Source organism: Dasypus novemcinctus, chromosome 6 (assembly GCF_030445035.2).
Source record: "Dasypus novemcinctus isolate mDasNov1 chromosome 6, mDasNov1.1.hap2, whole genome shotgun sequence".
In the NCBI taxonomy this organism is placed as follows: domain Eukaryota; kingdom Metazoa; phylum Chordata; class Mammalia; order Cingulata; family Dasypodidae; genus Dasypus; species Dasypus novemcinctus.
Window position 1 is genome coordinate 104,503,560 of NC_080678.1, and position 12,758 is coordinate 104,516,317.

Here is a 12,758-nt window from a genome sequence, read left to right on the forward strand (position 1 = left end):
AGCTGGCTCCTGCAGGGCCTGTCCACCCCAGGGAGGATACTGGGTTTTATCCCAAATGAGATGGGAAACCTTGGGAAGGTCCTGAGTGGAAGACAGACACAGTCTGCCTTACATTACCTTAAGATCACCAGACACTGCGCTGAACACCGTCCACAGGTCGGGCAGGTGGAAACCAGTTAGGGAGCAACTGCAGCATCCAGGAGAGCGACACTGGTGCTCAGACCAGGCTGGCAGGAGTGAGCTGGAGCAAAGTGGCTGGTGGGCAGGGATATTCTGGACGGGGAATAAATGGGGAAACCTGTCAGAGAACAGGCAGGAGGGGCAAAAACAAGGCGCTAGCGTGTGGCCAGGCTGCATCTGAGATGTCTACAGACTCACGAGCGGAGCCACGAGGGAGGCCCTGGGATGGACCAGTCTGAAGTTCAGGGGAGGGGTGAGCATCAGAGAAATAAGCTGGGAATTATGTCAGAATACGCTTAGTATATGAAAGTGATTAAAATGGGGAATTTAGGTTGTGTGTATGTTAACAGAGTAAATAAATAAATAAATAAATAAAAGAACTGTATAGCACAAAGAGTGAACCCTAATGTAAACCATGGACTATAATTAACAGTAGCATTGTAATAATATTGATTTACCAGTTGTAACAAAGGTACCACACTCATGCAAAATATTAATGAGAGGGACAGGCATGATTATATGGAAACTTGGAACTTTGTGCATGATTCTTCTGTAAACCTATAACTGCTTTAATTGAAAAAAAAAGAGTGAAAAAAAGAAAGAAAAAGGCAACAAGAGTTGATGGGATCACCTAAGGAGGATAGAGGAGGATAGAGGAGAGGTCCAAGGACCAAAGCCTCAACATTTGAGGGTGGGGGATAAGAGGAACCAACAAAGATGACAGAGGAGGAGTGGACAGTGGCGTAGGAGGAAAGTCACAAGTCCAAGTAAAGACACTGAACACAACAGCATGTACTCTTGATGCTTAGAGTGACCTGCTATGCCCAGGCTGCTTAATAGCGAAGGTGCGAAAGATAAGCCACTCACTCCTGACCCAAACTGTACCTGCACTCCACCTATCTCCTGAATTTGCATAGCAAGGAGACTGGTGGAGGTGAATCAGAGACCTCTTTAGGGAGAGCCTACAAGGTACACTGGGCATCTTACATGTTATGGCTCAAGGCTTGAAGTTACACTCCCAACTCCTAGTAGCTGCTAACACTGAGTACTTATTGCAGAAAAGGCACTATTTATATGGATAATTTCAGTGAATCCTACCAGACACATACTATTATCAGCAAATCTTCTAGATGGTGAAATGTAGGCTCAGGGGGAATAAACAACTTGCCCCATGGCCACAAAGCTAGTAAGTGAGTCCAGATTCAAACATGACCCATCCACTGACCCTATCCTAACTCACCAGTCCCCTGCCCCAGTGGACAGCACAGGACGAGAGCAGCCATCCCCCTGCTCCATGAGGACACTCAGGAGAGCACCTGAGAGCTACCAACTGCTGGATCACTGACAAGGGGGGTGCTGCCAGGAAGTGGCCTGGGGGCCATCTTTCAACTCTGCAGCCAAGGTTATCCTTTCCAACAGTGGGAAGGAAGGAAGAAGCAGGAGAAATGGGTTTCTGACTCCCTGCTGCACATCCTCAGCCGCAAGCCTTCTCCTCTGGTCCTGGCTTTGGTCCCCACTGCTTGACCCTGTCACTCATCCCACCATCAACTTCTCCAGGGCCACCCAGGAAAGACCAGTCCAATCTCTGAAACAAGCTAGAGAAATATCTCTGGGTTAGAAGGCAGCAGGCAATGGAATGGGCCAATGGGGTTTCGAGAACCTGTTCATGACACCAGTGCCTGGACTAGAAGGCAAAAGAAGTGCAAGAGGCCTCTGTGGAAGACGGTTTGGTGGTACCTCAAGAAGGTGAATATAGAGCTGCCATATGATCCAGCAATCTTGTTACTAGGAGGATATTCAGAAGAACTGAAAGCAAGGACACAAACTGACATTTGTACACCTATGTTCAGAGCAGCATTATTCACAATTGTTTAAATATGGAAACAAACTGAGTGTCCATCAAGCAGTGAATGAATAAACAAAATGTGTATATACATACAATGGAATACTATTCAGCTGTAGGAAGAAACAAAGTTGGGATGCATATGGCAACATGCATGAACCTAGAGGATGTTAAGTTGAGTGAAATAAGCCAGACACAAAAGGACCAATATTGCATGGTCTCACTAACATGAACTAAATACAATGAGTAAACTCATAGAGGTGAACTCTAGAGTATGGGTTATAGGAAACAGAAGATGGGTTTAGAATGGGAGCTGATGCTTAATGTATGCAGCATTATTAAAATGAACAGAATTGATGGCAACACTTAACAGAGAGTTTAACTACCACGGCTGATTTATAAATGTGATTGGGGCTGAAAGGGGTACTATGTGGAAGTAAATGCCAATTGAATAGAAACCAGACAGTAATCCAGGGCATGTATAACAGTGATTTCAGTGGTAGATGAAGATTGTGTTTGACAGCATAAATATAAAAATGCTCTTCTTTTATATAGTGCTAAGAATATGGTGAAATGCTGGAAAATTACAACTAATGTAATTTGTGGACAATAGTTAACAGTAATATTATAATATTTTGCAGCAACGGCAAGATATTTCAATACTAAGGGACACAATAGGGGGAGATAAGAGGCTATGAGATTTTTCCTTTTGGAGTAATGAAAATGTTCTAAAATTGACTGAAGTGATGACAGCACAGTTCTGATGAAAACGAGAGCCACTGAGTGTGCACTTTGAATGGACTGTACAGAGTATGGGACTGTATCACACAGTGAATTCTGTGGTAGATGACAGACCTTGATTAACAGGACAAATATGAGAACATTTTCTCCTGAATGATTAACAAATATAATATTAATACAGGGTGTTGATAATTGATTAGGATGGAGGGAAAATATACCAAGTGTAAGATAGGGGCTATATTAGCAGTAATATTTTGACGATGCTCTTTCACAGTCTATAACGAATGTTTCACAGCAATGCAAAGTGCTGGGGGTGAGGAGATGCAAAGGAGCCTTGTATGAGGACATGCATGTTTGTTTTGTCAATTCACAAATGCTACTGTGCATTTATGGTTTATGTGTGTTCATATATAAATGATATACTTAAATACATTTTATTTTAAAAACTGCAAAAGGTGACTCTCCCCACTGTCTCCTTAATGCCACACCACCCCTCCAAGTGGTCACTTTCCATTCATCTCAGATCAGGGGAAGCCAGGGAGCAGCTGGAGGGAATGGAGACCCTGGGAACAGCTCAAGTCCCAAGGCCTGAGCTGGAAGGTGGGGGCAGGACATGACACGCCAGGTGCAGTCAAAGGTCAGGGTTCATTCAAGGAGGTGCCAAAAGGTCACTCATGGGTGATTTCAGTCCACAAAGGTGGAGGAGGGGGAGATACAAAGGAAAGGTCGTGTCTTCATCAGCAACCCTTCTTATCCCAATACCGGCAACGCCAGCGATGGGCTGCTCGGTTCCTTGCCACCTTCCTCGTAGACTTTGTGGGGCACCTTGAAAAGTCCTCCAAGCCTGGGCCCCCAGGAGCAGCAAGGCCTGGCAAATCCCTCCCCTACCACAGTATTCCTGCTGAATTTGAACATTTCAGGACCCCTGCACCAGGTGGGGGAGGCACAAAGTAACTGTACAGTGGTGACAGGACAGGCCAGGGGACAGATGCACCTGGGCTCTCCCTGGCTTAGCCACCTACCAATCCGGGGACCACGGACATGAGCGTCAGTTTCCTCATCTCTCCACGGAGGCTAAACAGTCTTTTTTTTTTTTAATTTTTATTTTATTGACTTTGTAATAATATTACATTAAAAATATACATGTGAGGTCCCATTCAACCCCACCCCCTCACCCCACCTCTCCCCCCCCCAGCAACACTCCCTCTCATCATCATGACACATCCATTGGATTTAAACAGTCTTTATCTGCATTTCAGGGGGGTTGTGCCCAGGAAATGTGATAACAGATGCCACAGTGCTTTGTGACTGGAAAGGAACTCCTGACGAATGTTACAGCTAACATGTGCAGGTGTCCCGAGTATCACCCTCTCCCAGAGGGCACTGTGTGCCTTTTCCAGTCCCTTTGCTCCTCTACTTTCACCATTAGCCAATTTGCTTCCAGAAGCTACTCCTCATTTCCTCTACTCATATTTAAAACACACACACAAACAAGAAGGAAAATAAACACAAAAACAAGAGTTTTACATCCTCTCTCTCTCTGTTACCTACTGCTCATTCCAAATCCTTGAGCCCTGAGGGTACCTCAAGCCCCACCCAGTTTTGCACAATCCTACGGTGAATTTGCTTCCTACAGGCCAGTGCCCCAGCTCCTCAGTCTTGGAATTCAAGAATGCCAGAGGCTTTTGAGCACAGGACGGAGCCAGCAGGGGTGACCTCCAGCAGCCAGGAGCTGAAAAGACTGCTCTCTGCTTCCACAGGAACAGGGGAACAGTTGGGATGTTCTGGCAAGAGCTCCCCTGAATCCCCGGTCTCGGGGGAGTTGAGGAGGGAAGGCACAAGAGATTGTGCAGAGGTGGGGGAGTGAGGTTGCGGAGACACTGGGTGGGGAGTACAGGAGGGTGCTGGGGTTTCTGGTTGGGGCGTCCACTTCATAGGGGCAGGGCACCCAAAAGGGAAGAGCTACCTAGGCAAGAGGAGAGAGTGTGAGACACGCCAGGTGGCAGGCGCTGAAGAACGCCTCCACGAGGGCGGTCAGCTGACGCAGGAACTGGAGGCTGGGCCGGGGAGGGCGTCCCCAGCCAGCACAGCCTATTTGGGGGTCATCCCAGGGAGCCTGCAGGGTGAGTGGCAAGCCCAGAGCCATGGCCTGACCACGTGAAGTCCTTGGATAAAGAGAGTGGAGGGGAGAAGTGGGAGGGGAGGGGAGGAATGGAGGAGGGGGAGGGAGGGAAGGGCCTGCTCCAGGACTTAGGAAACACTCGTGAGAGAAGTGCGGTTCTAGGCATACACAGGGCAGAACCTGGGAAATATCACCTATGAGGACAGGAGAAGCAAGAAGGCTTTCTGGAAAAGACACAAAGGAGACACAAATTGGACACTCAGGGAGGCAGGAGCGGTGTTCCACAGGGGGAAGGAGGCACTGGCCTGCCACGGGGAATGTGGAGGGTGGATGTGAAAAGAAAGGAAACCAAGTCTTTGATTTGGTCGTTTGGGGGCCAGGCAGCAGCAGTAAATACAGAGCAGGAGGCCACACTGAGGCCCTGCGGGGAAGGGGCCCCCAGTGGATGGATTCATTCCTGAGGTCTGCTCTGGGCCAGAAGAGGAAGCTCCTGGGCCCACCACGGGGGGTTCGAAGAGCAGATATGCCTCCCAGAGCTCCACTTCACAGGGCTTACTTCTTAGCAGGCTTACTAATACCAACTGCTGACGTGCATTAAACTCCAAAACCCAATCTGCTTCTCTAACATTCTTGAAGTGGCTGGGATTGGAAGAGCCTTCAGGGAAAACTGAAAGGACCATTCTCCTCCTCCATCTAGTCTTTCTTTAAGGCCCCTGGGTCTTTCCGGGAGGCCTAAGGCAGATGGCTTTCCAACCCAAGAGGAGTCTTAGGATACTAGAGAGGGTCCGCTCCCGAAACCACGGGCATCTGTCACGTTTTCCAAAAAGGACAGCTGCACACACGCACATGCAGAAACCCACTTCCATATGAAATGTACACCAAAAGCAGGGCTGAGGAGTTCCTAGAGTGGACTCTGGCCTGCAGACCCATGGCACCAGCCCACTCAATGAGGCAGTGTTCATGCGGGTAACCTGCTGGCCGGGTCCTCCCCGCACCAAAGAAAGATGAACCACCACGAGTATTCTCCTCGGTCAAATCCAGGAACAAAGCTCTCTGTCGTGTTCCGGTTTACAGCTACATTTCCGTGAGTCCAAGCACTCACATTTACCTTCAACTTGACTGCAATTTTATATTCACTCCAATGCTCAGAAAACAGACCCACTATCACTCTTGTCTGAGCTGCAGAGAGGAGCCCCTCCCCAAGGCAAAATCTGGGCACGCACTGCAGTCTCTCAATTGCCACAAGTCAACCACAGGAAATGGGGGAGGAGATCAGAGAAGTGTTTCACATGTACAAAAGGATGTGGGTTATCCTTCACACTGGCCTCCCTCAAGAGAAAACGTTGATTTGAGTAAAAAGAGAAAATATTTCACTATTTTGTGCATAGGGCATAAACCAAAATTTCTTATCCCCCCAAAACCAAGGAGTACACCAAATGACAGCAAAATGCACCAACCCCAAAGATGTGAGCTTCCTTTTTCCCCACCCCCCCCACTATACCGAGTGCAGATGCCCTGCCTGGCTCACTGCTGGATCACTGTGCTTGCTCTCTCTAGCTACTGCACCAGCTCAGTAAGGAGTGCAGAGGAAGTTTGGATCCAGGCTTTCTTTTTTTTTTTTTAAAGATTTATTTTTTATTCATTTCTCCCTGCCACTCCCATCCCCAGTTGTCTGCTCTCTGTGTCCATTCACTGTGTGCTCTTCTGTGACTGCTTCTATCCTTATCAGCAGCACCCGGAATCTGTCTCTTTTTGTTGCATCATCTTGCTGAGTCAGCTCTCCCTTGTGTGTGACGCCATTCCTGGGCAGGCTGCACTTTCTGTCGCACTGGGCGGCTCTCCCTATGGGGTGCACTCCCTGCACATGGGGCTCCCCTATGTGGGGGACACCCCTGCATGGCAGGGCACTCCTTGTGTGCATCAGCACTGCACATGGGCCAGCTCCACATGGGTCAAGGAGGCCAGACCTCCCATGTGGTAGGCAGATGCCCCATCCACTGGGCCAAGTCTGCCTCCCCAGGCTTTCTTTTAAACTTCAGCCTCCTTAGAGCTTAAGGAGGTCCATATCCCTGACATTTCACAGATGTCCAGAGGAGGACAACTTAAGCTAGGTCACACAGCAAAGGTGGTGACAGCACCAAGAACTCCCAGTCCACAAGCCAACCTACAATTCTGCCGGAAGGGGCTGAAGGCAGAAGACGCCAGCACCTGCAGTTAAAGCAGCTGTGCAGCGTGGCCCAAAGCAGCCCGAGGGCGTCCTCACTAAGCTTTCTCTGCCTGCTGTGGGACTCGAGGGGGAGGGACAGTCAGTCAGTTTGGCTTCTGGCCATCAGCCCCCAAACCTGGCCCCTCATCAGAATCATCCAACTGCTCTTTGAAAATGCCAAGTCCGGGGCCCTTTCCTACATCCAAGAATCAGCACATCCAGGAGTGCAGCCCGGGAATCCGGCTTCTGAAGGTGCTCTCCAGGCGATGCTGATGGGCCGCCCAGTTTGGGAGTCCCCGTCCTGGCTGCACATGCCCCACAGCTACCCATGACCTCAGGGCCTCCTAAAACCCTACACTGCCCCTGGGTCCCCCAAGACCACCCTCAGAGGCCACCCATGCCACAACTCGGGCCCTGTATCCGATGAAAACCAATCCAGACTTTGCCCACAGTGAGAGCAGGAGACTCTAGCCATGAAAATCATTAACTTACTTAAAACTCCCAGCACTCCGGCACAGGAAATATTGAGAGTACCCTTTTTACAGACACAAACCTGAGGTTCAGAGACCTTCAGGTAGACTTGAAACAAGATGTATCCACCTCCAGAGCCCAGCACCCTTAAATGCCACTAAGGCCTAACGCCTCCTCCCCGCCATCCTCAACGGCACCTCCTGCCCACAGCACGTAGACTGCTCTGCCTTCCCCATTCTGGAACCCCCGGCAAATAACTGAAGGAACCCCAGGCTTTCTACCATGTATATTTCTGGAATATTTTTCTGTCTTCTCTTTTTTAAATGAACATTGCATTGCTCTGGCAATAAAAATTTAAGAAAAAGTTAACAAGATTATGGGATTCTATAGAATCTCCTTCCCATAGGCAAGTAAATGATTAAAAGGGATATCTTTTAAAAGAATCTTCAGAAGAAAACAGAGGGAAAAAAAATACAGGCAGCCCTTGCCAGTGTACCATCAGCAAAGATGAGATAAGGAGCTCATGGGGCAGAAGAAAGACTGACACAGCCAGTGAGCCCAGCCAAGCCATCTCCAGAAAATATCTATTTTTACAAGGACATTTCAGAAAAGCAAAGAGGAGACCTGAGGGGCAGACCGGCAGGCTCCAAAGTGCTTGAAACAGCAGCAGCAGTGGAGGCAGCCACCCATGGCCGACTGGCCACTTTCATCTGAAAAATCCAGATCTGGTGGTAGACAGACCATCGGCGTCCAGCCCGACAGAGCCCCAACTTTCCTACTTACCACAGCCTGCCGGCGGCCTGCTTCCTCACTTAAATGGAAACCATCAGGCGTGGCTTTGTGCAAACATGCAAGTTTTCCTCTGGGGCAAACATTCTGAGTCTACGAACTGTTCTTGCACTTTCCAAGCTTCTCAGTCTTCAGTGACAGCATCAAAGAGGAGAGAGGAGGGTGAGGTGGGCACCAGAGAGCAAAGCAAACACGAAGCACAGGGAGATCCAAATGGGTTTCAGGCAGGAAAATGCAGTAGGAGTCTGCCAGCTCGGCTGCTCCCGGGCGAGGGTCAGCAGCGCCCTCCTCTCCCAGCGCCCCACCGGCCAGTCCCATCTGTAGTAGAGAGACTTCCCTCCATGGGACTGAGAGGTCTGGGAGAGGGAAATGATGGGAAAGTGAGTGCAAAAAAAAATAAAAGTTGTTTCAAGGTGAGAGGAAGGGCAATAAGACACTGATGACCAGAAGTCCGATAGGCAATCTACAGGAATAGGGTTAGAGACGATGGTGGCTAAAAACAGTATTACTATTTCATCAGGCAGAGCTTTTGGACCGTTTTTGGTAATGCCATTGATTCTTCTGGAACCACTTTTAAGGGTCAGCCACTTTTTCATTCTAAGGTCATCCATTTAAGCCTCTTAAAATGGTCTCAAAAGATAGACAGGTACGCGCCCAAATCTGCCTTAACACAGTCACCGCACGTCGAGCAAATGGAAATCCGAGGCAAGGGCCTCTGAGAGACTGTCCCAACCCCTGTTATAATACATACTCCTCTCTAGCTTTACGCATTAAACCTAATCAAACCACGTCGATTATGGAGCTCCTTTGAGGTGGATGGTGTGTGCAACACGTCACGTGTTTTGGGAGTGGGTTTGGGGCTGCTAGGGGTGGGGGCAGTTAAGGAGCGATCCCTCAATTTAACTGAAAAAGAGTAACTTAAACTGAAACATCCCAGTCTCCAAAAGCCTCCGCTGCCTTTGAGACGATGGTGCCCTCTGTTTGCATTTCAAGGGTCAAGATGAAGAACTGGCCGTGAAGACTCCCGCCCAGGGCTGCCCTCCCAGGCCCAGGCCCAGCCCAAGTATCAATTAAGGCTCTTGATTCCAGTCACTGTAAAATCACCAGGAACCTTCCCTGCAGCTCTGTGCTCCCTCCCCACGTCTTCAAGAAAAACAGGGTCCGTTCTGGGGCTCGCAGCACAGAGCCGGCTGGCCGGCCTCCGGCCGCCCAGTGGATCCTGGCTGTGTCCCACCTGGGGACGGCGCACCCCACGCTCTGACTCAGCACGAAGGCCACTTGTTTCCCGTGAGTGCCCAGAACAGTGGCTTCCCCAGTGAGTCCAGTTGGGGACCGTGGTCCTGATGGATGGGTGGTGGCAAGGGCTCACTGTGACCCCACAATTAGCAAGGTGGGATCAAGTCACCACGTTCCAGCAGTCACCAGCCTGGTGGGATGGGGTGCTGTGGGGGACTCTGTGGGGGCACCACGGGATCTGGCCTCTGGACAGCTGGGTGGGGGCTGGGCAGGTCCCTCCATCTCTGCCCCGGCCTCTCCATGTGGGACCTGTGGCTGTCACAGGAGTCCAGGACCTGAGGAACCTGAGCGGGTTTTGGGGGAGGGGAGGTAGCACCCCTAGGAGGCGTTTGGCAATGTGTGGGGACATGGTTCAGTGGGCTCGACTGGGTTGGGGCTGGGGGCCAGAGATGGTGACCTTCTTGCAAAGTGAAGGAAGACCCCAAAGCCACCAGCACCTGCTGAGATGCACTGCAAGTCGATCCCACGTACGCCGGCTGCTACAACCGCTCCTGGACCACAACAGCACTAGAGCCACAACCAATTTGGAAGGTAGGAAGTACCAAGAGTTACAAGAGGAAGAAAACTAAAAGATTGGAGGGAGGTAAGCAGATGTGGCTCAACTGATAGAGTGTCCGCCCACCACCTGGGAGGTCCAGGATTCAAACCCAGGGCCTCCTGGCCTGTGTGGTGAGCTGGCCCACGCGCAGTGCTGATGCGTGCAAGGATGGCCCTGCCATGCAGGGGTGCCCCCTGCATAAGGAGTGCACCCCACAAGGAGAGCTGCCCTACACAAAAAAAGCACAGCCTGCCCAGGAGTGGCGCCGCACACACTGAGAGCTGATGCAGCAAGGTGACACAACAAAACGAGGCACGGATTCCTGGTGACACAGAGAATGCAAGCAGACACAGAAGAGCATACAGTGAATGGACACAGAGAGCAGACAACAAGGGTGGGCAGGGGGAGGGTGGGGAGAGAGAAATAAATAATTTTTTTAAAAAAAAGATTGGAGAACAAGAGACTAGTTTTTGCATGGTGATCGTGAGGACAAGGGGCAGATTGGGGCTCAAAAGAACAAGAGAAGAGCTGGCAGGATTTACCGAGGGGTAAAGCAAATGGCTTTTCAAAGTGGGGTGCCCCCACCTCTGCTGACTTACCTGAGCCGTGGGAGGACGACCACGCGCCAACCTGCAGGCTGACCTCGGCTGGCAGGAACTCCACCAGGGGACGGATTGATCGCCTGCCTACGCCTGCCTGCCCCACCTCCTCTCCCCTCCACCCTCACGGCTTCCTCTCTACTGCCACCATCCTGGGGACAGCTCTCACTCATCCACTGTTGCAGCCACCTCCCAATTTGCCTCTGGCTTCTAGGACCCCCACTTTGCCCCTTGCCTCCACGGGCAAGCACGTAATACCTCTCTGCACTCTGTTCACCTCTACAGTGACTCACAGAGGACTGAGTGGATAATAGTGTCTCAAGGCAGACCCGCTTCAAGCCACTGGGATACCGAGGGCCACCTCCAGGGACCCAGCTATGAGCTGTCGCCAAGCCCACAGCAGCCCTGAGTTGTCCTCTGTGGCTTCAGAACTAAACCTGCCTTGACGCTGGTATTCTAGGGTCTTCTTGGATGTAGGATGCCCGGGCCCCCCACTGCCCCCTACCACCACCCAGGCCTCAGGCCAGCCCGTGGGCCGCTCATCACTCCCTGCTCACGCCCACATCTTCCCAGCGGATGCCTTTGCTCCCACATCACCCCCACCGACACCTGAGCCGTCCCTCCAGGCCCAGCCTAAACGGGACTCCTCCAAGAGGACCTCCCAGGCCCTGCTGCACAGTGTCCCCCCAAAATTCACCTCCGCCAGGAACCTCAGAACACGACCCCATTTGGAAATAGGGTCTTCTCTGATAGAGTTAGGACGGGCCTTCAACCCAGTGACTGGTGTCCTGAGATGAAGAGGGAAGGACACACAGAGACACGGAGAAGAAAAGCACGTGAAGACGAGGCGCAGATCGGAGCTGCGCTGCCCCAAGCCAGGAGCAGCCGGGGCTGCCGGGAGCTGGAGGAGGCAAGGAAGGCTGCCCCCCAGACCTTCAGGGGGAGCAGGACTGTGCCCGCACCTGGGTTCCAGGCATCTACCCTCCAGAACCGTGACAGAATACATTCCTGGGGTTCTTCTTAGTTTCACCTTTTTTAGGAGGTACTGGTGCTTGAACCCGGCACCCCATACATGTGAAGCAGGCACTCAACTACTGAGCTAGACCCACTCTGAAAATTCCTGTTGTTTTTTGTTGTCACTGTTTTTTTGCGGTACCGGGAGCCGGGGACTGAACCCGGAACCTCATATGTAGGAAGCCGGTGCTCAACCACTGAGCCTCACTGGCTCCCTCCTGTTGTTGCTTTGTTTATTCCTATCTGGGTGTGTCCACATCTTTTTGGGGTGTTGCAGGGGCCCGCACCTCACCGTGCAGGTCCGGGACACATTTTTTCCTTTGTTTTGACCAGGAGGTCCCGGGGATCAAACCTGGGTCCTCCGTATGGGTAACGGGAGCTCAACTGCTTGAGCCACAGCCGCTTCCCCCTCCTGTTGTTTTAAGCTCCCAGTGTGTGTACTGTGCTATGGGAGCCTGGGAAACCAATACACTGTCCTACCTGGAAGTTACCTGTCCCACTGCCACCCTGCCTGAACATCCCCCTAGGGCTCTGAGTTCCACCAGGCCGGTGCTCACCTGCTGACCACGGGCCGCTTCACGAGGCCCCGCGCTTGGTTTCAGGCTCTGCTGTCACCGTCCTCACATTAATTTATGAGCAAGGAGCTCTGCATTCTCATTTGGCACTGGGCCTGTGCGGGCAGCGGCGGGCCTCCAGGAGGGTCGGTGCAGTTGGCTGGGTGGGCTCTCCGGACGGGGGCTGCCTCGCGGTCGAAGGAGAGGAGGGGGTTCGGCACGAAGCCGTTGGGCCCTCGCTCTCTCCACTCAGGCACGGGGGATGCGCGGTGCAAGCAAGAACACCACGGAGACAAGGTCTAGGCACAAGTCTACTTTATTGTTGAAGGGGACATGGTTTTATAGGGTCTAGGGATACGTAAAGGGACTTGATTGGTGCCGGCAGGTGCTGTTGCTTGCGTAGAC

The 12,758-nt window shown here is 51.5% G+C and overlaps 1 protein-coding gene across 1 annotated transcript in view; it reads right to left on the bottom strand.

Moving 5' to 3' along the window:
- LOC131278775 (disks large homolog 5-like) overlaps positions 1-8,375 on the bottom strand; it is a 91,080-nt gene extending 82,705 nt beyond the window's left edge. Inside the window, 2 exon segments of the mRNA XM_058299237.2 lie at positions 118-273; positions 8,347-8,375. The gene's annotated coding sequence lies outside the window, so the exon portion shown is untranslated.
- Positions 8,376-12,758: the final 4,383 nt, after the last annotated feature.